The following is a 27,753-nucleotide window of genomic DNA, read 5'->3' on the forward strand; positions in this document are numbered from 1 at the left end:
TACAGGTGTGAGCCACTTACCATAATATTTGTTAAGGTTCATCCATATTGTAGCATGGATCATTGCCAAGGATCTTAAAGAACCAATGTAACAGGAGGAAAGGCACAGCCCCAAGAAGAAGCCCTGATGCCTGGCATGGCAGAAACACACACACACACACAAACAGACACACACAGACACACATGCGCTCTCTCTCTCTCTCTCTCTCTCTCTCAGAAAGAAATTACTAAATGGAGATATATGCAGAGTCTATAAAATCTAGAATAATACAGAGGATGAACTTGGACTTGGTCACCAAATCTGGGAATGGTAAGATGAGGGATCAAGACTTAATTAATTTAACTCACAAAATACATCTTTGCATGAGATGCCACCGCACCCACCGGAAAATCATTTCCTGACATCAAAAATATCAAGAAGCTTAATGAAGACAAAGATACACACCTTAGATTGCAACAGGAATTGCTGCTCCCAGGCAGCCCCCAAATGCCAAATGGTTGGTCTGCACTCTCCTCGGCTGGGGTGTCCTGTGCTACCTCCATGGCTCAGACTGCTCACCTGGGCTTTGCTGCCACCTAGGATCTTCCATGGTAATTATTTCGATCAAAAAGCCACAACGCATTCCACATGAGAACAGCAGTGTTTGACAGGAGAAATGAGCCCTTCCCAACTCGTGTGGATTGTTGCCCTAGCTATGACCTCTTGCCCGATGAACATGCACTCATGTTGTAGACAGCTGGAAGGTAACTGCTGGATGTTTTACATTGCTGAGGAAGTACAAGGTATGGCATCCATTCCAGCACAGAGAGGTCTACAAATCCTCTGGCCCTAACCCTGAGTGTGTGAGGAGGTCACCTTTGATAAAGCATTGACCAGCTGCACCTTCCACACTATCTACGCAGTCTGACCCTGTTGGAGAGAGAATGAGGGCAGTCTCCAATAAGCTCCTGGACAGTGCTTTGTTCCCCTTTCCTGCTACCATCCTTCCTGCACCCTCTCTAGTTCTCTGCTCAGCCCAGACTTGGTTGCTTCTTGATTCCAAAGAAAATGGGAAAAGAAACACTATGTTACCTGATAGACAACAACCATCAACCTGCTTCTTCCATTTACCCCTCCTCTGTCCCCTTAACCCAACATGCATCACCAACCCCATCATATTTTTTCAGAGACTGGCAGGCCAAGCTTCCCAAGGACTAAACTTCCTCAAGGGTTACTGCAGGATAGTCAAATCCTGTTGAGGGGGAGCTGGTGCACAAAGAAAACTCTGAACTTGAAGCCAAGAGTCCTGGGTTCAAGTCCCACCTGTGCCTTTTACCGTTCTTGAGACTGAAAATAATGCCTTACCTTTCTTACTATCTGCACATGAATCCTCACATGACAAGCAGCAATAATGCTCTTTTCCTCATCTTTCTCACAACCTGGTTGAGAAGCACAAAATGGAAAATAAGATAATTCATATGATGGATCATTGCCAAGGATCTTGAGGAACCAACGTATGATAATTCGTATGATGTGTGAAATCATAAAACACCATATCAGGTATTGCTGTTATTTTCTAGAAGCTCTCCTATTCCGCAATAGTGGCAAAGAACAAATTCTATCTTTCCTGCCCCTACTGAGATACTGATCCACCTTAGAGGGAAGGATACTGTCCCTTTTGGCTCTGGAATACATCTTGTCAGGCCCATGCTTCTGCCTTAATCAACTATTCTCTGTGGATGGCATATTGGGTTGGCTACAAAGTGTGAAGAAAAGGAAAGATGCTTCTCTACATGGGAATTTCAGTTGCCCAGGATTTCTGGAAATGAAGAAACTACCCCTGTCCTCCACCATCTGCACTCTACAGAGGAGTCAGTAAGCTAAAAGGGGTTCAGTGGGAGGATTCAGAAATACTCACATTTGCCTAAATATGGTAGAAGGGGCTGGCCCCCAGCATATCCTGCCCACACTGCTGCCCTGGGCCCTGGGCTTCATTGTTGGGCACTGAGGCTTGCATTGCTGCAAACAGATTCTGCACTGTCAAGGGCTGAAGGGGGCATACTCTAGAAGGGGCCCATGTTTGGATCCCACTAGGGTGGGGGGCAGGGTGGGATTGGCTCAGATGAGAGCATGCACTTTCTGAGAAGGATGCAAAATGGGGGAATCCTCGGGGGCACATTACAAAGCCATCCCTGAACACCAAGCCTGAGTCTGTTCCCCCTGAGGCCCACTTAGGAAAGGATGCAAACCCAAACATCTACACTAACAAGAACTGGGAGCAGAACACTAACCAGGATCAACATCCCCAGGCCTATCTGAGACGCTCAAGCATGCAGTCCTCCATCCACCCCCTCTCCAGCCCCACCATGACAGTTCCATCCACTCCTACCACTCCATTGACCCAGGACCTTCCTCTTCAACATCCTGACACATTGCTATCAATATGCCAAAGCTTCAGTAACCTCGCACTGTGTAAAAGAAAAGGCCCCACGCTGCATAGCCTGGCACTCAAGACCCCCAACCCTCCATCTCCCCTGAATCACCTCCCAGCCTCAGCTCCCATCTTACACGTCCCCTTGTGCATCTTTTACTTCAGTTGAGCCACTTTATTCACTGTGCCCGACACTGGCCCTCACTTTCTTACTTCACACTCAGGCCCCATGTGTCCATCTTCTCCACCACCAGGTCTCTAGGCCTTAATCTTGTCCCTTTTCCTCAAGCCTAAGCTGGGTTCTCCCTCTTTAGATATCCTTTTCTTGCACTTGGAATCAGGAATCCACAGTGTAGAACTGGAGTGTTTTTAACCGTTTTAAACTTAAATATAACACATGTCCAGAAAAGTATACAAATCATAAGCACAATCAAATCAACGAAGTGAACACACTCATGTAACCACCCCCTGGGTGAAGAAACAGAATGGTACTAGCACCCCAGAAATCCTTCTTAATCTCCATCCCCACATCTCAGTGGGGATGGAAATCATTATCCTGATTTCTAGCACCATGGTTTAGTTTTGCCTGTTTTGGAAATTCAGATAAATGAAATAATATAATCATACAATCTTGTTTTGTGTCTGACGTCTTCTGCTCAAGGTTATGGTTGTGAAATTCAATCATGCTGTGGTGTGTGACTCATTTTTATTGCCATATATTTCATCATTTCATTTGCGGTTATTTTGCCTCTGGGCAGATTTTTAAGTTCTGTAGGAACAGGGATTTTTTTCATAAAATTATTTTGGAATCCCCCTAATGCCTAACTGGAAAAGCAAAAGTTGCTCAGTACATATGAATTTTAGTCCAAAATGCTTCTAATTTCAATCTCACGTTACATACCCCCACAAATAGGAAATAGTATCTAATAATTTTGACAATTTTTTTGTTTCACATCTCATACCCAATCCATTAGCAATCCCACTGGTTCTACCTTTATGTATGTCAAATCCAACCACTTATCACCGTCCCCATTACCCTAGTTCAAGTCACTAACATTGTAGAAGAATAGATAATGAAGTAAAAGGAGAGTGTTGCAAAATAGTATAAATAATATCAGCCACTTTTTTTTGAAATGGAGTCTCACTCTGTTGCCCAGTCTGGAGTGCAGTGGCACCATCTCAGCTTACCAGAACCTCCACCTCTCAGAGTCAAGCGATTCTCATGCCTCAGCCTCCTGAGTTGCTGGGAGCACAGGCATGCATCACCATGCCTGGTGAATTTTTGTATTTTTAGTAGAGACAAGGTTTAGCCATGTTGGCCAGGCTGGTCTCAAACCCCTGACCTCAAGTGATCCAACTGCCTCTGCCTCCCAAAGTGCTGGGATTACAGGTGTGAGCCACCACACCCAGCTGATCCCATTTTTTAAAGACATACATTAACACATAGATAAAAGAATATATTAATGAAAATACTTATTGTAGTGATTTCTGTGTGCTGGGATCTATTCTTTCTTATATAATTTTCTAATAATGTTTTAAATTATTGTGGTAGATAGGTCAATCATCGAGCTCCCCACCCAGACCCCTAACTCCAGCAGTCCTACATATGAGTTGGCTGCCCATCTGATTGGGTCACAGGTAGGCAAACAACCCAGGAGAAACCAAGCCAAAGGCAGTGATAAATGCAGCAGATTTCCTCAAGAAATTGAACTAAGAGGCACAGAAACTGTGGTAGATACCTGCTGTTTTAAACATTCTTTCCTATTTTCTTCTACTAACCACTACCTCATTCCCTTTTAGGCAGCAGCTCCTTCCCCATTACATAAACCATGTGATTCTAGTGGGACTATATAGTATCACAATATAAAGCCAACATCACAATATAAAGCCAAAGTTCAGGAAAGGGAACATGATCTATTATAATATCCATCACCCAACCCTAGTGACTGATCCAGAGTGACCATCCAACCCAAGGCAGGTCAAGGATTCTTCCTTTAGAATCCATATGCTGGAGCAGAGTTAGGAAAAGCTCTGTCCTCTGGGCTCAAAAGCTATAATGATGCAACCCTGAGCTTTCAGTAGCCGTGCCCAGCCTCACCCTTCCACTGCTGCACGGAAAGAGCCTTTCTGTGGTCTGGATTCATGAGGACAACACGCAAATAGAAATGCAGCTAAGAGACAGAGATAGCATTTGGACAGTATTGTGTATGACTGGATCAGTCATGCCTGAGGCTGGCCAACAATATCCTTCCTGATTGTACAAGCCAAAAATATTCTTTGTTTTTCTTAAATTCATTTGAATTATGGCCTTCTGCTGTCATAAGAACTCTAACAAACACAGAGACTAATTAGTAAGATGCTGGTAGGTACTTTTCTGCAAAGTTGTGTAGAGTTGGGGCTGGAGTAGGTGTCAAACCAAACCAAAGCGATCCCCAAGCTGAAGTCATAAGGGAGCAAAGAAACCATCAGTGACAAGAGAGACCCTGTTTCAAAGAGAAGCTAGACTCAGAAACAAGTCATGACAAAGGGAACACCGGCCCACTGGAAAGGGTAGTGGAGCCTGAGCTGCTGACTTTCTTGTTTCAGTTTCTGTGTGCCTTGTTCCTGGTCTTGGATGCCCATGAGAGACTGCCTGATATATTCTTTCTACAATCTTACACATGTGCGTGCATGCACACGCACGCACACACACACACACACCCCACTTTAGTCAACTACCTTGAGTAAGCCTCTCTTCTTTAAATTCAAAGTATCAATGAGTAAGAAAACAGTGTCCATATATCACTTTTCTCATCAGAAAGTTATTTTTAAGATCCAAAGCAAAACTTTATTTAACATAAATGACCTTTATATATTTAGAGATTAAGGCACAAATTCACTATAAAGGTCAATGACCTTAGGACAATTTCTATACAAGGACAATACTTCCAGAAAATTTAAGGCTGCCAACTTTATTCTGCTTTAACTCCAGCCACTCCCATGTCTGCCTTCCCTTACCTGAGCATGGTAATGGGTCTGGCAACAGGCTAATTTTTTTTTTTTTTTTTTTGAGATAGAGTTTTGCTCTTGTTGCCCAGGCTGGAGTGCAAGGGTGTGATCTTGGCTCACCACAACCTCCACCTCCCGGATTCAAGAAATTCTCCTGCCTCAGTCTCCCGAGTAGCTGGAATCACATGCACGTGCCACCACACCCGGCTAATTTTGTATTTTTAGTAGAGACAGGGTTTCTCCATGCTGGTGAGGCTGGTCTCGAACTCCCGACCTCAGGTGATCTGCCCGCCTCGGCCTCCCAAAGTGCTGAGATTACAGACATGAGCCACTGCACCTGGCCGCAGCTGGCTGAATTATAATAGGTGATAAGGATGGATATTTTTCAGGCCCAACCAACAATTTTATGATGTACTAGCAACTCTCATGAGGCTGTCACCCATAAGTTGGTTTTTTCTTTTATTTTTGTAAGTACTTGTTTCACTATATAATTGCTTTTTTATATTAGCCATCTCCCCCTCCCCACAATTGTATATGATCATAGGAATATAATTTTGACAATGGAAGGACCCTAGTCGTATAACCTCTTCATGTCACAGACAGATGTTAAGTCTAACACAGGTTAAATGAATTACCCAAGGTAACAAACTATTGAAGGTAAAAACTCCAGCTCTCCTGATCAGAACAGTATAGAGAAGAAAATCAATGTAAGCTAGTGGTGCTAGCTTACATTTAATCTCACATCTTTCATGAATCATGGGATTCATGAAAGATGTGAGATTAAAATCAAGCCTTAGCCTTTCGATAGAGGGCAATGAGTGCTAGACTATGAGTAGAAAGAGCCAGGTACTGGGTCAGATTATGCCTTATCAGTTTCTATGACTCCCTGAAGGTAGAAACTAGGTTTTATTCATCTCGGTATTCCTCATGCCCAACATCATAACAGAGACATGAAAGAAACTCAGTAAATAAGTGAATAAGGAGTGGGTGAGTAAGTAAGCAAATAGATAGGAAACCTAATGTCAGAAAGGGGGAAAATAGGGGGCCAGGTGCTGTGGTTCATGCCTGTAATCCCAGCTACTGAGGAGACTGAGCCCAGAGATCCCTGAGCCCATTCAGTTTGAGACCAGCCTGGGCAACATGGTGAGCCTTCATCTCAAAAAATGGAAGTAGAACCTGAGTGAAAGCCTTCAATTACAAGGCAGGAGAAGGAGTCAACACTGAGAACAAGAGAAAGAGAAGGAAGAAAGCAAACCAACAGAAAGCCAGTGGTACAGGATTAGCAAGCAGGGGAGAATAATCCAAGATGTAGGTATGTCAGCAGTGCCAAAAACTAGGAAAAGACTCTGAAACATGAGAGTGAAGGAAAAGTCATTGGAAAAACAAAGTTAAGGCTAACTGTCTATTACCAAGCAAGACTAGCAGCATATTTTGGCTAGGCAAGAGTCTGGGTTCCAGTGTGGCTGAGACGAGCAGACAACATCCATCCCCCGCCTGGCACCACTGGCATGCTTCCTGAACCCACCCCTCAGAGCACCTGCTTACATTAGCACCTCTATGTCTGCAGCACATAGAGATAAGAAGAATCCTTTTATATCTATGTGCATAGACCAAATTACATTAAACATTGGGATTCTCCCAGGGGTAAAAAGGGACTGGAACTCTGATCCTCATTTAAAATCAAGGATATAAAAATAGGCCTGATGTATGCAAATGCCCCTAGTCTGAGGTTAGGTTGCAAGAAAGGATTGTGGAGCCCCTAAGAGGAATTCACCACAAGGATAGAAGGACTCTGAACTGGTGAGCTGTGCTCAGTTCCATCCTGGCAGTGTAGAGAATCAGTGAAGTGTGTGGGCATGTGAATTGGTGGACCTCTTTCATGAAAGGCTCTAATACTTTGGGACACAGTCCATTTTACTCTAGGGTCCCATAGGTATCTGAATTCCCAGCATAGTTAACAGCAGGCCTGGAGTTTCTAGAAGTGGCAATGGCAACAGTGGCCCCTGGCTCCTTCACTGGTGGTGGCAGAGACCCTTGAGGTGATCAAGACCAGCTGTTGTGGTGACTCAGCCCCCAATATCTATCAAGCACCCTCCCGGAACACAGTGGACCAAAGATGCTCAGTAAAAGCAGCGCACCTGAATGACCGAATTCAGAGAAGCATTTAGGATAAATTGATGCCAAAGTCACGGCTAAAATTGAGTAGCAATCCAAGAACCTTCAAAGTGTCATTCCTCATCTCTTCCCTGTGAGAAAAGAAAAATAGCTGAGAGCAGTCTAAGTTCTGTGAGGCATGCAAAATTTATCAGTCCCAGGGAGATATGAGTATGGGACCTCAATCATGCCCACTGTCCCCCACCATCCCCAGGGCTAGGGGCAAGTGTTCTGGTCTTGACGAGCTGCCTCGCCTATTATCTTCATGTTCCTGGCATTTGTGATACAAAGAACAATGTACAGCTAATTAACAGCTTATGTTATTTCGATGTAACTTCTTAGCAAACAACTTAGGAACAACTTAGCCTCTTCTTTAAAAACTCACGTGTAACTGCTGCTAACTAATCTTAGCATATAGTCAGGGCAACTTGAATCTATGCACCCAAATTGTAGTCCTCAAATCTGGCCCAAGTAAACTCCCTACTTTTATTAATTTTGTCTCATTCTTTGTCCTTTAGGTCAACACCTGGGTCCTGGACCTCAGTTCGCTAGATTAGGTCAGGACCAGCGGGTTAGGAGAGAGAAGGTCTCACATTCCATCAGCCCTGGCCTTAAATGTCAAGAAGAATAGTGCCAGGCCAGGCGCAGTGGCTCACGCCTGTAACACACTTTGGGAAGGCAAGGAAAGTGGATCACCTGAGGTCAGGAGTTCAAGATCAGCCTGGTCAACATGGTGAAACCCTGTCTCTACTAAAAATACAAAACTTAGCCAGGTATGGTGGCAGGCACCTGTAATCCTAGATACTCAGGAGACCGAGGCAGGAGAATCACTTGAACCTGGGAGGAGGAGGTTGCAGTGAGCCGAGATTGCTCCATTGTGCTCCAGCCCACCACAAGAGTGAAACTTCGTCACAAAAAAAAGAATAGTGCCAGGGATGCGAGCACTGCCAGCCTCTAAGCACCTCAAGGCACTGATGCCGCTGCATTTGCACATCTCAGCCTGGCTCTGCAGAGGCTGACAGGCAAGTGCACATCTGCATCTTATCTTACCACTTAATAAACGTTGATTTGTCCATCTTAGGCATTTTTGGTAGATGCTGGAACACATTAGAGAACAAATCCAGTCCTTGCCCTCCAGGCATTTATAGTCTAGAGCAGAAGCTTCAGAGTGTTCTAGGAAAACCCTTCAATTATACAAGAAATTGTGTATCTACATAGATTGAGAGGGAAGTGGGAAGAGTCAAATTCTCAAATGGCTTTGTGACCCAGAAAAGGTTAAGAGCCTACTAGTTGTGACCATCCATATCCCTCGTATCTAAATTTTTAGCAAGTATCCCAGCACTTACTAATAACACGTCTTGGGCATCTCTAACCTTTTGCAGTGTTCATGATGCTTTCCTCACCAGCTTGTGGCAGACTCCTAGCGGAAGAGGATGGAAGCACACCTCATTATTGCCATTGCCTCCTAGTTCCTGGGGAGCTCCCTTCCAGGAAGGAATTTTCCAGGGAGTGGCTGTCCCTGATCTTTTGAATAACTTTGGGCTCATCCGGCAGAAAAATCATTGCCTATTCCCTGACAGGCAGACTGACGAGGGGACACGGTTTCCCTGTTAAAGTACTGCTTGCTTCCCAAGACTTCTCCAGACTTAGCATCCACTGACTGAGATGAAATATGACATTTTTCTTTTCCAAAGGATCAAAGGGATCTCAGCAAGGTCTGGACTAAGAGAAAGAGGGCTGAGTTATGAATTCATTGGGAAGAGCATTTTGGTCTAACAGTCTTATTTCACATCCAAATTAATAACATGTCACTCTTGAGAACATTTTTGTTAATGACTCCTCAAAACACAACCCACCCGCCCAGACTGTGAGCCTTCAAAGACAGGGACAGATCCCCGGCCTTCCCTTGGATGGCACTACCATTCTCCTCCCAGATGTTTTACTAGCCTGCTAATTTTTGTAGGATGTAATAAAACATATTTAAGGGAGAAAAAATGTGCTAGACTGTTTTAATGCGCTTGAGTATCAATATTTTTGAAAATATAATACCAAGAAGCCAGGGAAAGTTGTTTTTTAAATTACCTGCAATTTTCTGATTCAATTTTTGGAGGAGACTTTGTTGTTTGTTTGCTTTTGAGAAACACTTCAATGGCTTTATGGCAGTAAAGCCAAAATCATATTCTCAGTAGCTTAAGACCATGCTGAGCTACACAGCTCTCCTTCATGATGTTGAGACTACCTCTGTGGGAAGAGATCCATCTCTGCAGGATAGGATGTGTCTTGAGAAGTGAGTCTGGGACCACCATGGGGTTTTCCCTTCTCATTGGGTCTCCTGATCAGGGTCCAGCACCTGGCGAGGGGTGGGTGGTCCTAGCAAATGGACCAGTGACAGACATGAGCAAAGTCACTCCGTGGCAGATGGTAAGTCTCAGAATAATGTGGCAGCAGAATGAAGGATGCACAGTGTGAGAGAAAAAACAAAATACCCTGTGCAGATGAATGAATGGAACAATAACCTCCTATATCTCATTCTGTGGATTTTTTCCCTCTTTCCTACACAATCCCCTCCTGTTATTCCAAAGCTTCCAATGAAGCAGGTATTTCAGCTGGTCTCTTACATATCTGGCAGATAGTGGTGGGGCCTGTGTCTGCACTTGGGATGAGGAGGGGCGGGGAAAGCAGGAGCAGTTGGAGAAGCTCATCACAAGATGGCCAGAAGTGACCAAAGGAACCCCAGAAGCAGCAGGGATCTGCAGGAATGTAAGCATTCTCTGAGGATTACATGTGAGGGGATTCAGGAAACTGCTAAACTTGCAGTGGCTGATCATCATGAGAGCTTAGACTCCTGTAATTTTAAGCACTAAAGGAAAGGGTGGCTTTTGTAGATCAAAGAAATCAGACTTTGGAGTTAGTTTCTTAAACTGCCAAAAGAATTCATGGCCAGATGTGAATGTTGTGAACAGTAAGATGCAAAGGAATTTAGAAGAAGGAGGGAGACTTAAAGGAGTTCTTCCCCATGATGACTGGGAAGGCTTCACAAAAGAGGAAATTGAACTAGATCTTGAAAGGGGGGATCTTAGAAAGGGAGATGAGGAGAGGACTCCTTTTAGGATAAATGGGAAGAGCAAAAGCATGAAGGTGCCCAAGTGGAAGATGTGATTTTTTTTTTTTTTGAGACGGGATTTCACCATGTTGACCAGGCTGGTCTCGAACTCCTGACCTCAGGTAATCCACCCTCCTCGGCCTCCCAAAGTGCTGGGATTTACAGGCATGAGCCACCGCGCCTGGCTGGAAGATGTGTTTAAGCAGAGAACAGTCCTGTCTGACTGAAGGATGGAGGCTATATTCTTGAGCATCCATCCTTCATACTTCATCTTGTCAAACGCTCAGAGACATTTGAACCAGAGCAACTCCATCTTGAGTAGGGGCTGCATAAAATAAGGCTGAGATCTGCTGGGCTGCATTCCCAGGAGGTTAAGGCATTCTTAGTCACAGGATGAAAGGAGGTCACCTCATGATACCAGTCATAAAAACCTTGCTGATAAAATAGGTTGCAGTAAAGACGCCAGCCAAAACCCACCAAAACCAAGATGGCGATGAGAGTGACCTCTGATCATCCTCACTACTACGCTCCCACCAGCACTATGACAGTTTACAAATGACATGGCAACATCAGGAAGTTACCCTAAATGCTCTAAAAAGGGAAGGCATGAATGATCCTCTCCCTGTTTAGCATATAATCAAGAAATAACCATAAAAATGGGCAACCAGGCTTTGGGGCTGATCTGTCTATGGAGTAGCCATTCTTTTATTCCTTTACTTTCCTAATAAACTTGCTTTCACTTTACTCTGTGGATTCGCCCTGAATTCTTTCTTGTGTGAGATCCAAAAACCCACTCTTGGGGTCTGGATCCTGACTCCTTTCCAGGAACAATCTCACTTTAAGACTCATTCTTTTTTTTTGAGACAAAGTACCCCAGGCTGGAGTGCAGTGGCACGATCTTGGCTTACTGCACCCACCGTCTCCTGGTTCAAGTGATTCTTCAATCTCAGCCTCCTGAGTAGCTGGGATTATGGGCACCCACCATCATGCCAGGCTAATTTTTGTATTTAAGTAGAGACAGGGTTTCACCATGTTGGCCAGGGCTGGTCTTGAGCTCCTGACCTCAGGTGATCTGCCTGCTTCGGCCTCCCAAAGTGCTGGGATTACAGGCATGAGCCACCACACCAGGCCCATTCTTTTTTTTTTTTTTTTTTTTTTTTGTGACAGAGTCTCTCTCTTGTCGCTAAGGCTGGAGTGCAGTCACATGATCCTGGCTCACTGCAATCTCTGCCTCCCAGGTTCAAGTGATTCTCCTGCCTCAGCCTCCCAAGTAGCTGGGATTATAGGCACCCGCCACCACGCCCAGCTAATTTTTGTATTTTTTAGTACAGAACGGTTGGCCATGTTTGCCAAGCTGGTCTCAAACTCCTGACCTCAGGTGATCCACCAGCCTTGGCCTCCCAAAGTTCTGGGATTACAGGCGTGAGCCACTGCACTGGCATTTAGAGCCCATTCTTGAGGCTCAGGGATGGAAATATATTAAGCTGGTTTTCATGGAACAATGGAAGTTGTTAACGACATCTTAAGTTAGCCGGTGCTAGCTCTCAGAGAGTCCAGTCATTCCAAAACGACAGGAATTGGCCTAGAATTCACCCTTGGCTTTCTCATGCTCCCTTCTCAGAAGGGAAAAAGTGCCCATGTCTCTCCATCAGCCCTACCCCACAGGCTACTTGATCTGTGACAAAAACTCCACTGGGCAAGAGGAATGTCTTCTCACATTGATCAAAAAATACTCATTCTTCAGCAGGGGGTGGGGATTTGGGGAGAGACAGCATGGGGAGAAATGCCAGATATAGGTGATGGGGAGGAAGGCAGCAAATCACACTGCCATCTGTGTACCTATGCAACAATCTTGCATGTTCTTCACATGTACCCCAAAACCTAAAATGCAATTAAAAAATAAAAATAAAATACTCATTCACCACCTACTTTATGCCAAGCACTGTTCTAGGCACAAGGGCACAGCAATGAAGAGGTCAAAATCTCTGCCCTCATGGAGTTTTCTTTCTGGCAGGGAAGACAAATATCAATATGTAAGTACAACATCAGATAGTGCTATGAATAAAAGTAGAGCAATGTAAGGGGACAGAGAATAACAAGGAGGGGGTTCTTTTTTACAGAAGACAGGAGAAGTTCATCTATGGAGGTGACACTGAGCAGAAGCCACAGGGGTGGGGTCCCAGGCTCTGAGATGGGCACTAGTGGATGTGCTTGAAGAACAAGAAGGCCTCTATGGCTGGAGCAGGCTCACTGAGCATGGGAGATGAAGAGGTGGAGGGGCAGAGGAATAATTACCCTGCAGCCCCCTGGCCCAGCATGGCCACACAGTCCACATGGCTCCTGCCCATGGCCATTACCCCACTGGCCCCATTTCTGGCCTGCCATTTTTTCCTCGGGCCCTCAATGAGACTCATTAAACTTTATCCTATGTTACTGTGCTCTGTAGCTGGGGGAAAAGGGCAAACTTCAGTCCTAAAGTTCGAGCAATCAACAGCCAAGGGATTTGGAAGTGGCTGAGGCCTTGTTATCTTAAGGTTGTAATGAGTCTCAAGAGAAACCCCACAACTTCGCTCCAGAGAGGGGAAGTTTCCCTCAGCAGATCCATACTCGGGACTCCAATTTTCAAAATTCCGTAGAAACTGGGAAGCAATCCAAATAAACCAGGCCTACAGTAGATGCACATAGAGTCACAAAGTCTCCCCATAATGGCTTATACTGAGGTTCTCTTGGGGATGTTGCTCTAATAATCCAGAAGGACTCCTGGGACTGCCTGTGGCTGGGCTCACTGAATCTCATTACCCACAGTTACACCTTTAGCTCAAGAGAAAAGGACGGGGAAGAGAGACTCCAAGGCCACGTCCATGGGATGATTTACTAGCTGCTACCTCACCACCACAACCTAAAATCAAGGGTCAGAGTCCTCTCATCTAAGAATTTAATAATTTGGTGGGGCTAGAGAAGCAGGAAGCTCCGGGGAGCCTGGAAACCCACTCCGGCTGGGTGACCAGGAAAATCCAAGAGTAAGTAACTGCTTCTCAGCCCCGACATAAGTTGGGATCTGTTTAAGGTAGATGAGCTGTTGGAAAATAAGGAGCATGGGGCATATCAAAGAGGATACAATATAATCATGCTAATAAATAATAATACCCTGGCATGGTGGCTCACACCTGTAATCCCAGCTATAGGCTGAGGCAGGTGGATCACTTGAGCCCAGGAGTTTGAGACCAGCCTGGGCAACATAGGGAGCCTCCATCTCTAAAAATCAAAATAAAAACCAAAAAGAAAAATAGTAATAGTCAACATTTACTGAACACTTAACTATGTACCATTTTAAGCATTTTACATATGTTATTTCAACCTCCAAGCAAACTCTATGAACTAGGTGGTGCTATTATAACACCCAGTCCACCAAGAAGGAAGCTGAGGCACAGAGACATTAAGGTACTTGCTTCCAAACTTAAACAACTAATTAATGGGAGAGTCAGGATTTAAATTAAGGCCAGAATCCAGAGTTGATATCCATTGGTGCCATGTGTGTGGCACTCTGGAAACTATCCCACTGCCTAAATATCCTGGATATAGTCAGCACCAACTAATCTTTTGCACGAGTTATTTTTCAGTGTCATAGAAATGTGCCTGCCCAGTGTCTTGAAGACTGCTTCTCTTGGAAAAGCCCAGGCTTTTATAAGTGCCAGATTGGTATGAACTCTTCATTCCTAGAAGAATAAAGAGCTGAGCTCTGTAAACTCCAGGGTCTCTCCTTGCCTTGTGAGCCTTGTGCTCAGAGTCCTGATGGAATGGCTCTGGGTGAGAGGCAAGGCAAAGGCTAATCCATGGAGGGAGCCTGTGGAGGCCAATAGGTCCACTGCAAACAGAACTTAATCTATATCCCCACTTGGCACCATCTACCGTTTTCGGGGCAGCTGGACACTCTCCAGCTAATTTTTGTTTGTCTGTTTGTTTGTTTGTTTTTGTTTTTGTTTTTTTAGGCGATGTCTCGCTCTGTCACCCAAGCTGGAGTGCTGTGGCCCAATCTTGGCTTACTGCAACCGCAGCCTCCTTAGTAGCTGGGACTGCAGGCACTCGCCACCACGCCCGGCTAATTTTTGCATTTTTAGTAGAGATGGGGTTTCACCATGTTAGCCAGTCTGGTCTTAAACTCCAGACCTCATGATCCACCTGCCTCAGCCTACCAAAGTGCTGGGATTACAGGCATGAGCCACCATGCTCTGCCTTCAGCTAATTCTATAGGGTCTGGTGAGTTGCAGCTGCCCTGGATCTGGGAAACCATTCTGTTGCCTCCTGTCTCCAATCAAAAGAATAGCCACCCTCCATAGGTGGCCACTACCCTCCTAGACAAAGAACACCTATGGAGCTCTTAAGTACAATCAAGGACAAGAAGCTGCATGGTCTCCTACAGGACATTCCTGCCTCAGCCTCCTGAGTAGCTGGGATTACAGGTGCCTGCCACCATGCCTGGCTAATATTTGCACTTTTAGTAGAGATGGAGTGTCATCATGTTGGCCAGGCTGGTCTCGAACTCCTGACCTCAGGTGATCCACCCACCTCAGCCTCCCAAAGTGCTGGGATTACAAGCATGAACCACCACGCCTGGCCTACAAAATTAATTTGTAAAAGATACACTCCTAGATCCAATCCAATAAAATTTCAGAACTCTAAGAGTAGAGAGAAAATCCTGAGAGCTTCCACTGGGAGTAGGAAAACAGGGTTTACCAAAAGAAACAAGGTTAAGAAATGATACCAACCTGCTCATCAATAACATTCAATGCTCAAAGATAATGGAACGACATTCATCTCCTTTGTGCTGTTGTCCTTATAGTGAGTGAGTTCTTGTGAGATCTGGTTGTTTAAACATGTGCAGCACCTTCCCCTCTCTCTCTTGCTCCTGCTCCCACTATGTGAGACCCCCTTTCTGTCCCTTCACTTCAGCCATGACTGGAAGCTTCCTGAGACTTCCCCAGAAACAGAAGCTGCCATGTTTCCTATACAGCCTGCAGAACCCCTAACTAAACCTCTCTTATTTATAAATTACCCAGTCTTGCCAGGCGGGGTGGCTCATAGGCATGCACCTTCATGCCCAGCTAATTTTTGTGTTTTCAGTAGAGACAGGTTTCACCATGTTGGCCAGGCTGGTCTTGAACTCCTCACCTCGGGTGATACACCTGCCTTGGCCTCCCAAAGTGCTGGGATTACAGGAATGAGCCATAGTGCCCAGCCTGAGAGAGGGTCTTGTTCTGTTGCCTAGGCTGGAGCACCATGGCATGAACATGGCTCACTGCAGCCTCGACCTTCTGAGTTCAAGCAATCTTCCTACCTCAGCCTCCCATGTAGCTGGGATCACAGGTACCCTCCACCACTTCCAGCTAATTAAAAAACTTTTTTTGTAGAGACAGGGTTTCATTTTGTTGCCCCGGCTGGCCTTGAACTCCTAGACTCAAGCAGTCCTCTTGCCTCAGCCTCCCAAAATGCTGGGATTATAGGCGTGAGCCACTGCATTTGGCATGATCCATTTTTTAAAAATCTGTGTTGTGTGTGTATGTCTATTTGCCCAAAATACATATTCTAAGATGTTAATTATTATATCCAGGTGATAAGCATGCGAGTGATTTTTTTTCCTTTCTGTTTTTTTTTAGAGACAGGGTATCATTTTGTCCTCAGGCTGGAGTGCAATGGCATGATCATAGTTCAGTGTTACCTTAAACTCCTGGGCTCCAGTGATCCTCCCACTTCAGCTTCCTGAGTAGATAAAACTACTGGCACTCACCACCACAATGCCTGGCTAAGTGTTTCACTTTTTCTTTTCCTTTTCTTTTTTTGTAAAGACAGTGTCTTGCTGTATTACTCAGTCTGGTCTCAAACTCCTAATCTGAAGAAATCATCCCACCTTGGCCTCCCAAAGTGCTGGGATCACAGGGATAAGCCACCATGCCCAGCCCTTCTTTTTTTTTTTTTTTTTTTGCTTGTCTAGACATTCTAAAATTTTCTGTGAAGAACATAATTTTGCATCAAAAATTTAAAAAAGTTATTTTAATATTTTTTTCTTACTAATTCATTCCTCATTTCTCCCAATTGAAACCAGGCCACAAAGATTCTATTTGTCATTCTTGTCACAGCTGAATATTTATTTGGGTGAAAAGCTGTTTGGCATCACCCTCAAATCAAAGTGGTCAGGTACAAAGACATCCTTCAACGCGCACAGTGATAAGAACACGATTTCACAGCAAAAGGCAGATAAAGAGAACATCTCTTGCCAGCTACCTAAAGCAGCAGTGACATCAATTTCTGAAGTCAAGGAGAGGAAGATCTAAATCATCACAGCCTGACAACACAGCACAAGCTGAGTTTGTCAGAAGCGTTTTCATTGTCTGGGATGCTCATTTTAAATCCCCCTGGGAAGGCAAAGTTGCTGCTGCTAAATTTTGTAACATCTGAAAATCTGTGACTTTTACCACCATAAAGAACAGTCCTGCAAACCTTGATAAGAAAGTTTGCATCGGCTTCATCATTACAACAGATTTAAAGGTGAGAAAACAAAGACAAATGAAGCTGCTAACCCTCTGGTGGAAGTTCCAATCCAAAGCATGTTCATTACCTCAAAGCAAGCAAGAGAGCCACAGAGAATTTTCCTCTCATGTAGAACATTTTGCCTTCTCACAAAAGGCTGCTGTGTATTTCAGAATTCAAAAAGACACTTCACAGGTAACCACAATACATTTCCATCCAATTTTACTTATATTTTTTGGCCTTGACCTGTCTAAACATAATCAGAACTTCTGAGAACTAAAAGCAATTTAGAAACTCAAAATAGTGTTTACTCCAAACTGAAAAATTCTGCAAAGGGAAGTGTTGAAATAAGAAGAAGAATGGTAACATTTATTGAACTTTCCAATGTGCCAGACACTATATTAAGTACTTCACACATACTTTTCACAGGTACTCACCAAACCTTATAAAATAGTAAATTATCTATATGTGGATGATTGTATTTTCTAAATATGGCCACAACAGTATCTCTCATCCCAAATACTTTCCCACAATGTGATCTTGCCACTCCTCCCATCAACAAGTTGGGCCCTTGGTCTCTGCCTTTTGAATCCCAGTAGGCTTTAATCACTTGAGTATAGCAGAATGAGGTCATTCACTTTCAAGGCTAGTCAGAAAAGACCATGCAACTTCTATCAGGCACTCCTGTGATGTTTGTTCCGGGGGAAACCAGACACCACTTAAAAGGCTCTACTACCAGGATGTGGTGGCTCACACCTATAATCCCAGCACTTTGGGAAGCCAAGGCAGGAGGCTCGCTTGAGGCCAGGAGTTCAAGGTTGCAGTGAACTATGATCATGCCACTGAACTCTCTTTTCTTTATAAGAATCCAAATCTCAAACCTCTTTTCTTTATAGGAATCCATCTTGGATTCCCAGGCCAGTCAGGCCTTCAGATGCCTGCACCCCAGTCGATATCTGAATGCAACCGTATGGGCAAGTTGCAAGAATTTCCCAGCTAAGTCTTTTCTGAAGTCCTGACCCATGTTTTATGCTTGTGTGAGTCTGTTCTTAAATTGCTATAAAGAAAACCTGAGGCTGGCTAACTTATAAAGAAAAGAGTTTGATTGGCTCACAGTTTTACAGACTGTACAAGAAGCACAGTGCTGGCATCTGCTTCTGGTGAGGCCTCAAGGAGCTTACAGTTAGGGTGGAAGGTGATGGGGGGCCAGCACAACACATGTCCCATGAGAATGGGAGCAAGAGAGAACGAGGGAGGAGGTACCACACTCTTAAACAACCATCTCTTATATTAACTCAGAGTGAGAATTCACTCATTCCTGTGAAGAGGGCATCAAGACATTCATGAGGGATCTGCCCCCATGATTCAAACACTTCCCACCAAGCTCCACCTCCAACACTGGGGATTACATTTTAACATGAGATTTGGAGGGGACAAAACATCCAAACCATATCATTCTGCCCTTGCATCCCCCCAAAAAAATCTTATGTTCTTCTCACATTGCAAAACATAATCATCCCTTCCCAACAGTCCTGCAAAGTCTTAACTCATTCAAAAGTCCAAAAAGTCAACTCAGTCAAAAGTCCAAAATCTCATTTGAGACTCAAAGTAGTCCACCTTCCATTAATGTGCCTCTAGAATTAAAAACAAGTTATTTACCTCCAATACAATCATGATACAGGCATTAAGCAAACATTTCCATTCTAAAAGGGAGAAACTGGACAAAAGAAGGGCTACAGGCCCCCATAAAATCTGAAACCCAGGAGTGCAATAATTAAACCTTAACTCTCCAAAATAATCTTTTTGACTCCATGTCCTGCATTCAGTGCACACTGGTGCAAGCAGTGGGCTTCTAAGGCCTTGAGCAAAGCTTCGCTGCTGTGGCTTTGCAGGGTTCAGCCTCTGTGGCTGCTCACAGGTTGAAGTCTGTTGCCTGCAGCTTTTCTAGGCTGAGAGTTCAAGCTTCTGGGGGCTCTATCATTCTGGAGTCTGGAAGACAGTGGCCTCCTTCCCACAGCTCCACTAGGCAGTGCCCCTGTGGGGACTATGGTGGGGTGGGGGTGCTGCAACTTCACATTTCCCCTTGGCACTGCCCTTGTAGAGTCTCTCTGTCAGGGTTGTGGCCCTGTGGCAGGCTTCTGCCTGGGCATCCAGATACATCCTCTGGAATCTAGGAGGGAAGCTGCCAAGCCTCCTTCACTCTTGCATTTGGTGTGCCTGCAGACTTAGCATCAGGCGGAAGCTTCCAAAGCTTACAGCTTATGCCCTCCAGAGTGGTGGCTCAGGCTTGGGGCCCTTTGAGCCACAGCTGTAGCTGGAACAGCTGGGATGTAGGGGTTAGTGTCCCAAGGCTGAGCAGGGCAATAAAGCCCTGGGCCTACCCCCTGAAACTATTCTTTATTCCTAGGCTTCTGGGCCTATGATGGAAGGAACTGTCTCCAAAGTCTCTGAAATGCCTTCAAGGCCCTTTCCCCATTGTGTAGGATATTAGCACTTGGCTCCCTTTCAGTCACACTAATCTTTCTAGCAAGTTGTTGCTCCACAGCCTGCTTTTTCTACCACAGGGATAGGCTGCACATTTTCCAAATTTTTAGGCTCTGCTTCCCTTCTAAATGTAAGTTCCAACTTTAAGTCATTTCTTTGCTCCTGTGTGTGATCACAGGTTGTTAGAAGCAGGCCACCTCTTGAAGGTTTTGCTGTTTAGACATTTCTCCCACCAAATACCCTAAGTCAGCAGTCCCCAACCTTTTTCAGCAAGGTGAAATGGTGATTTGCCAATAAGTTTATGGTGATTTGCTGCACAACAACTATAAAGAACACCCCATTTTGCAAATAAAGAAACTGAGGATTAAAAGTGACTTGCCAAAGGCCTAATCATCATTTTATTCTGCTCTAAATGTGCTAAACATTTTATACCATGCAGAAGAAATCCTTCTCAAGTTTCTTGTCCATTTCAGAATATCCATCAGCAGAACACACTGTCAAGGGAAAATGGACTTCACTGAAGTGGAAGCAATCTATTTCACTTGCATTTTGTGATGAGGCCATTTTCTATGTTTCCACCTATTCATCCATTAATTACAATATTTAAAACTGCTTACGAATTACTTGCAGTATTACAACAAGGATAATTGCCCCCAAACTACTGCAGGCAAGCATCCTAGTAAGAGAAATTCCCAGGAGATGACTTAACAGTTATCTCTCTTTCTCTAAAATCACTTCTAGCTGGCTGGATTGAAGTTTCAAAGGTCAGTTCTTTCAGAATATTCTGAAAGCATGAACTCTACGACTAATATCTTGTGAAACTTTAGAGATAAATTTGAAACAAATTTTATACAACTTGATTTGAAGAATAAAATGTATGTAAAACATAAGTGAGAAAAAAGTAAATGTTTTTGTGAAGTTTTAAAATGCTTGTGTGGATGTACAAGGCCCCAGGTTTTATCCCCAGCACCTCCACACAAAAAAGAAAAGAAAGAGAAGTAAAAAACTTAAAAATCTGAAAGATGTACAAGAGAATACAGAGTAAATTAACCATTCTCAGAGCTGAATCTTTAAATAATTTTTTATGCAATTCAGCTTTATGCTCTTGAGAAGATGTCATTGTGGCTTGTCATCAAAATAACAGACACTTAAAGATGTTTTCCAGTTCACAGTCCATTCCCCATTCTCTGGGCTGCTCTGATCATGCTTTTTCTATATGCCTCTTGACACCCCTTTCCTCAGTTAATCAAACTAGGATAGACAACAGACTCTATCGCTCGAGAATCTAGAATTGGGACTCACTGATTCTAGTCATTCTACGCTCTTCACTTCAATAGATATGAAAACCCAGGAAGTGTGGCAGTCATTGGGCAGCAGCCATGTTTGCTGAGGCAGCAAAAGGTAGTTCACAGACACATGTTCATAGATACAGAGTTCACAGAGCAAAGTGGAAGGAAGCATAAACAAGGTACCAAAAAAAATCAAAGGAAGAGAGAAAGACAAAGAGAGAGAAGGAGACAGAGAGGGGAAAAAAGGCACAAAGAAAGGCAAGACTTTTGTCCTCACTTTCAGGTTCTAGGACTTCTTATGAAACCAGATGTACCTCCTGTCCGTGGGATCCAGGATAAACTCTGGTACCCTGCGGTGGCCAGCCTCCAATATGGCCTCCGATGATGCTCACCACTGGTATTCATGCCCTTGTGGAATGCCCACATTGAACAGCCTGGGTGACCAGTAGAATACAGTCCTGGAGAAATGGCAATGCATGACTTCCAAGGCTAGGCCAGAAAACCAACAGCAATTTCCACCTTGCTGACTCATTGCTCAGTCTGGGTACATCCCACCTGGAAAGAACTGGGGCTTCTTGCCAACAGCCAACACCATCTTGCCAGGCATGTGAGTGGCCATCTTGGAAGCTTTCAGCCCCCATTAAGCTTCCAGATGACTATAGCCACAACCAGCATCTTAACTGCAACCTCATGAAATGCCTTGGGCCAGAACCACCATGAAGCTACTTCTGAATCCTTAACCCATAGAAACTATAAGATCAGTGTTTATTATTTTAAGACTAATTTCATATATTGAAGTCCTAACCCTCAAAGTGACTGACTGTATGTGGATATAGGGCCTTTATGGAGGTGATTAAGGTTAAATGAGGTCATGGGGGTAGAGCCCTAATCCAATAGGGCTCGTGTCCTTATGAGAAAAGGAAGACACGCCAGAGCTGTATCTCTTCACACATACACAGAAAACAGATCATATGGAGAGGGATGGGGCAAGATGGCAAAAAAGAAGTTTCCACCAATTATAGCCTGTGCAGGGACATCAATTTAACAACTATGACACAATAAGAACAGCTTCATAAGAACCAGAAATCAGGTGAGCACTCACAGTACCTGGTATTCACATTACTGAAAGAGGCACTGAAGAGGTAGGAAAAACCGTCTGGAATAGCTGGTGACACTCCTCTCGCATCCCCTAGCAGCAACGGCGTGATGCAGAGCGCTTCTGTGCCCTGGGGAGAGGGAGAGCCAGCAATTGTGAGGCACTGAACTTAGTGCTGCCTTTATTATAGCAGGAAGCCAAACCAAACCACACTCAGCTGATACCCTCCCACAGAGGGAGTATTTAAACCAGCCCCTGCCAGAGGAGAATCACCGATTCCAGTGGTTGTAGCTTGAGTTTCGGAAAGCCTCATGACTGCTAGCTAAAGCACTCTGACATCCCAGATAAATGTGAGAGACAGTCTAGGCCCCAAGGACTGCAACACCTATGGGAACCTTAGTGCTGACCTGGATCTGGAGACAGTGGACTAGGAGGACATGTGACCTACTGAGACACCAGCCAAAGCAGCCAAGGGAATGCTGGCATTGCCCCTCCTCTAAACCCAGGCTACATAGCTTGCAGCTCCAAAAGAGACTTCCTCCCGTCACTTGAGGAGAGGAGAGGGAAGGATGGGGAGGACTTTGTTTTGCATCTTGGATACCAGCTCATGCACAGCAGGATAGGACAGCAGTAAGAGTTGTGAGGCCCCCTTTCCAGGCCCTAGATCCCAGACATTTCTAGATGCACCCTGGGCCAGAAAAGAATCCACCACCTTAAAGAGAAGGGCCCAGGCCTGGTAGGATTCATCACCTGCTAACTGAAGAGTCCTTGGGCCCTGAATAACCAGCAGCAATACCCAGGGACTATGCCAAGGACCTTGAATGAGACACTGAGACTTGCTAGTTTAGGTGAAACTCAGCACATTCCAGTTGTGGTGGCTATGTGGCAAAACTCCTTCTGCTTGAGGAATGTGAAGGGAAAAGTAAAAAGGACTTTGTCTTGCACCTTAAGTACCAGCTCAGCCACAGGAGGTAGAGCACCAAGTTGGTTCTTGGGGTTCCCAGTTCTAGGACTTGGCTCTTGGATGGCATTTCTGGACCTGGACCAGATAGGAGCCCACTCCCCTGAAGGGTGAGTCTTAGGCCAGGCAGCATTTGCCACAAGCTGACCAAAGATACTTCAAGTCTTAAGGTAATATTGGCAGTAGTGTGGCATTACTCCCCATGGGCCTGAGGTGGGAGTGGCCACAGGGTGAGGCTCCTCTGCCTTTGGAAATGAGAGGGAAGAGTGGGAAGGACTGCATCTTGCGGTTTGAGTGCCCATTCAACCACAGTACCATAGAACACAAGGTAGACTTCTAAAGATTTTTACTCTAGCCACTGGCTCCCAGATATCATCTGTGGACCCACCCTGGGGCTAGGGGCAATGGCTGTCCTGAAGGGAAAGAGATAGGCCTGGCTGGTTTTGCCATCTGTGGATTGTAGAGCCCCAGGGTTTTTAGTGGAATAGGTAGTGGCCAGGGAGTGATTACAGCAGGCCTTGGATGAGACCCAGTGCTGTGCTGGCTTCAGGTCTGACCCAGCACAGTCCTAGTGGTGGTGGCCACAGGAGTGATTGTGTCATTCCACCCCCAGCTCCCAGTGGCCCAGAACAGAGAGAGGCTCTATTTGTTTGGGACAAAGTAAGGGAGGACAACAAGAGGCTCTGCCTGGCAATCTAGAGAATTCTTCTGGATCTTGTCTAAGATGATCAAAGCAGTAACTCTACAAGTCTGCAAGAACCACAGTATTACTGGGCTTGGTGTCCCCCCTAAAACAGATACAACCTAGATCACACAGTATTACTGGGCTTGGTGTCCCCCCTAAAACAGATACAACCTAGATCACACAGTATTACTGGGCTTGGTGTCCCCCTAAAACAGATATAACCTAGATCACAACACCCAAGTTCTTTTGAATATCTCAAAAGCCTTCCCAAGAAGGACAGACACAAACAAGGCCCGACAGTGACAACTACAATAAATACCTAACTCTTCAATGCCCAGACTTAGACAAACATCTACAAGTAACAAGATGATCCAGGAAAACATGACCTCACAAAATGAACTAAATAATGTACCAGGGAACATTCCTGGAGAAACAGAGACATGTGACTGTATTAGTCCATTTTCACACTGCAATAAAGAACTACGTGAGACTGGATAATTTATAAAGGAAAGAGGCTTAACTGATCCACAGTTTCACATGGCTGGGGAGGCCTCTGGAAACTTAAAATCATGGCAGAAGGTGAAAGAGAGGCAAAACACATCTTACGTAGCAGTGGGGACTAGGGTAATGATAAACATATTTAAACCATCAGATCTCATGAGAACTTACTCACTATTATGAGAACACCATGGGGGAAACCACAACTCATGATCCAATCACCCCCCACCAGGTACCTCCCTTGACACAGGGGGTTACAATTTAAGATGAGATTTGGGTGGGGACACAGAGCCAAACCATTATGTCCCTAGCCCCTCCCAAATCTTATATCATTCTCACATTTCAAAACTAATCATGCCTTCCAACAATCCCCCAAATTCTTAATTCATTCCAGCATTAACTCAAGTGTCCAAGTCCAAAGTCTTACCTGAGACAAGGCAAGTCTCTTCCACCTATAAGCCTGTAAAGTAAAAAATAAGTTAGTTCCTTCCAAGATACAGTGGGGGGACAGGCATTGTGTAAGTGTTCCCATTCCAAATGGAAAAAAATGGCCAAAACAAAGGAATCACATGCAAGTTTGAAACCCAGCAGGGCAGCCATTAAATCTTAAAGATCCAAAATAATCTCCTTTGACTCCATATCTCACATCTAGGACACAGTGATGCAAGAGGTGGGCTCCCAAGGCCTTGGACAGCTCAGCCCCTATGGCTCTGCAGGGTAAAGCCCCTCCAGCTGCTTTCATTGGCTAACATTGAGTGCCCATGGCTTTTCCAGGTGCACAGCACAAGCTGTCAGTATATCTACTATTCAGAGGTTTGGAGGACAGTGGCCCTCTTCTCACAGCTTCACTAGGCAGTGCCCCAGTAGGGACTCAGGGTAGGGGCTCCAACCTTACATGTCCCCTCTGCATTGCCCTAGTGAAGATTCTCCATGAGGGCTCCACCCCTGCAACAGATTTCTGCCTAGACAACCAGGCATTTCCATACATCCTCTGAAATCTAGGTGGAGGCTTCTAAAGCTCAACTCTTGTCATCTACACAGCCACAGGACTAATGCCACATGAAAGTCACAAAGGCTTGGGGCTTTCACCCTCTGAAGTAACAGCCTGAGCTGTACCTTGGCCCCTGTTAGCCATGGCTGGAGTTGGAGCAGCTGGGATGCAGAATGCCATGTCCCAAGGCTGCGTAGAGCAGCAGTGCCCTGAGCCTGGCCCATAAAACTATTTGATTCTCCTAGGCATCCAGGCCTGTGATGGGAGGGACTGCTGTGAGGATGTCTGAAATGCCCTGGAGACATTTCCCCCACCCTGTCTTGGCTATTAACATTTTGCTTCTCTTTACTTATGCAAATTTCTGTAGCCAGCTTGAATTTCTCCCCAGAAAATGGGCTTTTCTTTTCTACCAGGTGGTCAGGCTGCAAATTTTTCAAACTTTTATCCTCCGCTTCCCTTTTAAATATAAGTTCCAGTTTCAGACCATCTCTTTGTGAATGTCTATGACTGTTTGCTTTAAGAAAAAAAGCCAGGCTCTTGGCCTTAGCGCCATTTTTTTTGGATACCTCTGCGCCATGATAGCCATGTGGAGGAAGAAATAATGCACAGGCTGAAGCGCAAAAGAAGAAAGATGAGGCAGAGGTCCAAGTGAACTGCTAGCTTGTTGCACCGTGGAGGCCACAGGAGCAGAAACATGGAATGCCAGATGCTGGAGATGCTGGTACAAGTTGTGGGACTGCATGCCACTGTCTAGAGCTTGTCTCAATGGATATAGAACTTCATCACCATCTGATCGCCGATCACCTCTGAGACCCACCTTGCTCATAACCAAAACTGTCCATGTTGGTCCTTTGCCCTGGACCTGTGATATTCTGGACTATTTCTGTGTTTACTTGTGGCCAAGTGTAACAGCCATACAATAAATCACCTCTTCTGCTGTCTTAGCTGAAGAATTTTTTTAAAAAAGAAAAAAAGCCAGATCACATCTTGAATGCTTTGCTGTTTAGAAATTTCTTCTGCCAGATACCCTATATCATCTCTCTCAAGTTCAAAGTTCCACAGATATCTAAGGCAGGGGGAAAATGCTTCCAGTCTCTTTGATAAAGCATAGCAAGAGTAACTTTTTCTCCAGTTCCCAATAAGTTCCTCATCTCCATCTGAGACCACCTCAGCCTGGACTTCATTGTCCACACCACTATCAGCAGTTTAGTCACAACCATTCAACAAGTCTCTAGGAAGTTCCAAACTTTCTCACATCTTCCTGTCTTCTTCAGAGCCCTCCAAACTGTTCTAACCTCTGCTCATTACCCAGTTCCAAAGTCACTTGATATTTTCGGGTCTCTTTATAGCAGTGCCCCAAACTCCTGGTACCAATTTTCTGTATTATTAATAGTTTACTTTCACACTGCTATGAAGAACTACCTGAGACTAAGTTATTTATTTATTTATTTATTTATTTATTTTAAAAAGAGGTTTAATTGATTCACAGTTCCACATGGCTAGAGAGGCCTCAGGAAACTTTCAATTACTGTGGAAGGTGAAAGGGAAGCAAGGCATGTCTTACATGGCAGCAGGAGTTGGGGGGACTGCAAAACACATTTAAACCATCAGATCTCCTGAGAACTCACTCATTATCACAAGAACAGCATGGGGGAAACCTCCTCCATAATCCAACCACCTCTCACAAGGTTCCTCCCTCAACACATAGGGATTACAATTGGAGAGGAGAACTAGGTGGAGAAAACAAGTAACAAAATGGCAAGAGTAAATTCTTATTCCCCATAATAACATTGAAGATGTTTTTTCTTTGCTGCATCTACCAAGAGAATGAAGACCATTCTCAGCAATCAGACTGTCAACATTCCAGAAAATGTTGGCATTACTCTGAAGGGATGCACAGTTTTTGTGAAGGGCTCAAAGGAACACTGTGATGTGACTTAATCACATCAATGCAGAACCCAGTCTTCTTAGGGAAAAAAAAAAAGAGGCTCCAGGTTGACAAAGGGTGGGGTAACAGAAAGAAACTGGTTACTATTCTGACTTTTGCAGTCATGCACAGAACATGATCAAGGGTGTTACACTGAGCTTCCATTACAAGATGAGGTCTGTGGAGGCCCACTTTGTCATCAACATCATTATCCAGGAAAATGGGTCTCTTGGTGAAATCCAAAATTTCTTGGGTGAAAAATACATCCAATGGCTTTGGGTGAGGCCAGGTGTTGCTTGCTCAGTATCTCAAATACAAAAAGATGAATTAATCCTTGAAGGAAATGACATTGAGATTGTTTCAAATTTAGTGGCTTTGATTCAGCAAGCCACGACAGTTAAAAACAAGGATACAGAAAAATTTTGGATGGTATCTGTGTCTCTGCAAAAGGAACTATTTAGCAGGCTGATAAATAAGATCTAAGAGTTGTTCAGCTACAGAAACAAGGTGCTATATGATTCCTAAGATCTATTTGTGATATTTAAATAATGCAATAGACAATCTGTTGATTTGGAAAAAATAATAACATTGAGTATATATGGACTATACTTTCCAATCAAAAGACATAGAGTAGTCAAATGG

At 44.5% G+C, this 27,753-nt stretch overlaps 1 long non-coding RNA gene and 1 pseudogene across 1 annotated transcript in view; one reads left to right on the top strand and one right to left on the bottom strand.

Annotated features, from left to right (window-relative positions):
- Nucleotides 1-27,753, bottom strand: part of LOC144577368 (uncharacterized) — a 143,047-nt gene that overhangs the window by 34,948 nt on the left and 80,346 nt on the right. Inside the window, exons 2-5 of the long non-coding RNA XR_013521100.1 lie at nt 24,621-24,653; nt 12,585-12,662; nt 7,537-7,644; nt 1,345-1,418 (exon numbers count right to left, since the gene is read on the bottom strand). This is a non-coding gene — a long non-coding RNA (uncharacterized LOC144577368). The remainder of the gene's footprint in view (nt 1-1,344; nt 1,419-7,536; nt 7,645-12,584; nt 12,663-24,620; nt 24,654-27,753) is intronic.
- LOC108593437 (large ribosomal subunit protein uL6 pseudogene) lies at nt 27,012-27,587 on the top strand (annotated as a pseudogene).

This window comes from Callithrix jacchus, chromosome 8 (genome assembly GCF_049354715.1).
Source record: "Callithrix jacchus isolate 240 chromosome 8, calJac240_pri, whole genome shotgun sequence".
NCBI classification, from domain to species: Eukaryota; Metazoa; Chordata; class Mammalia; order Primates; family Cebidae; genus Callithrix; species Callithrix jacchus.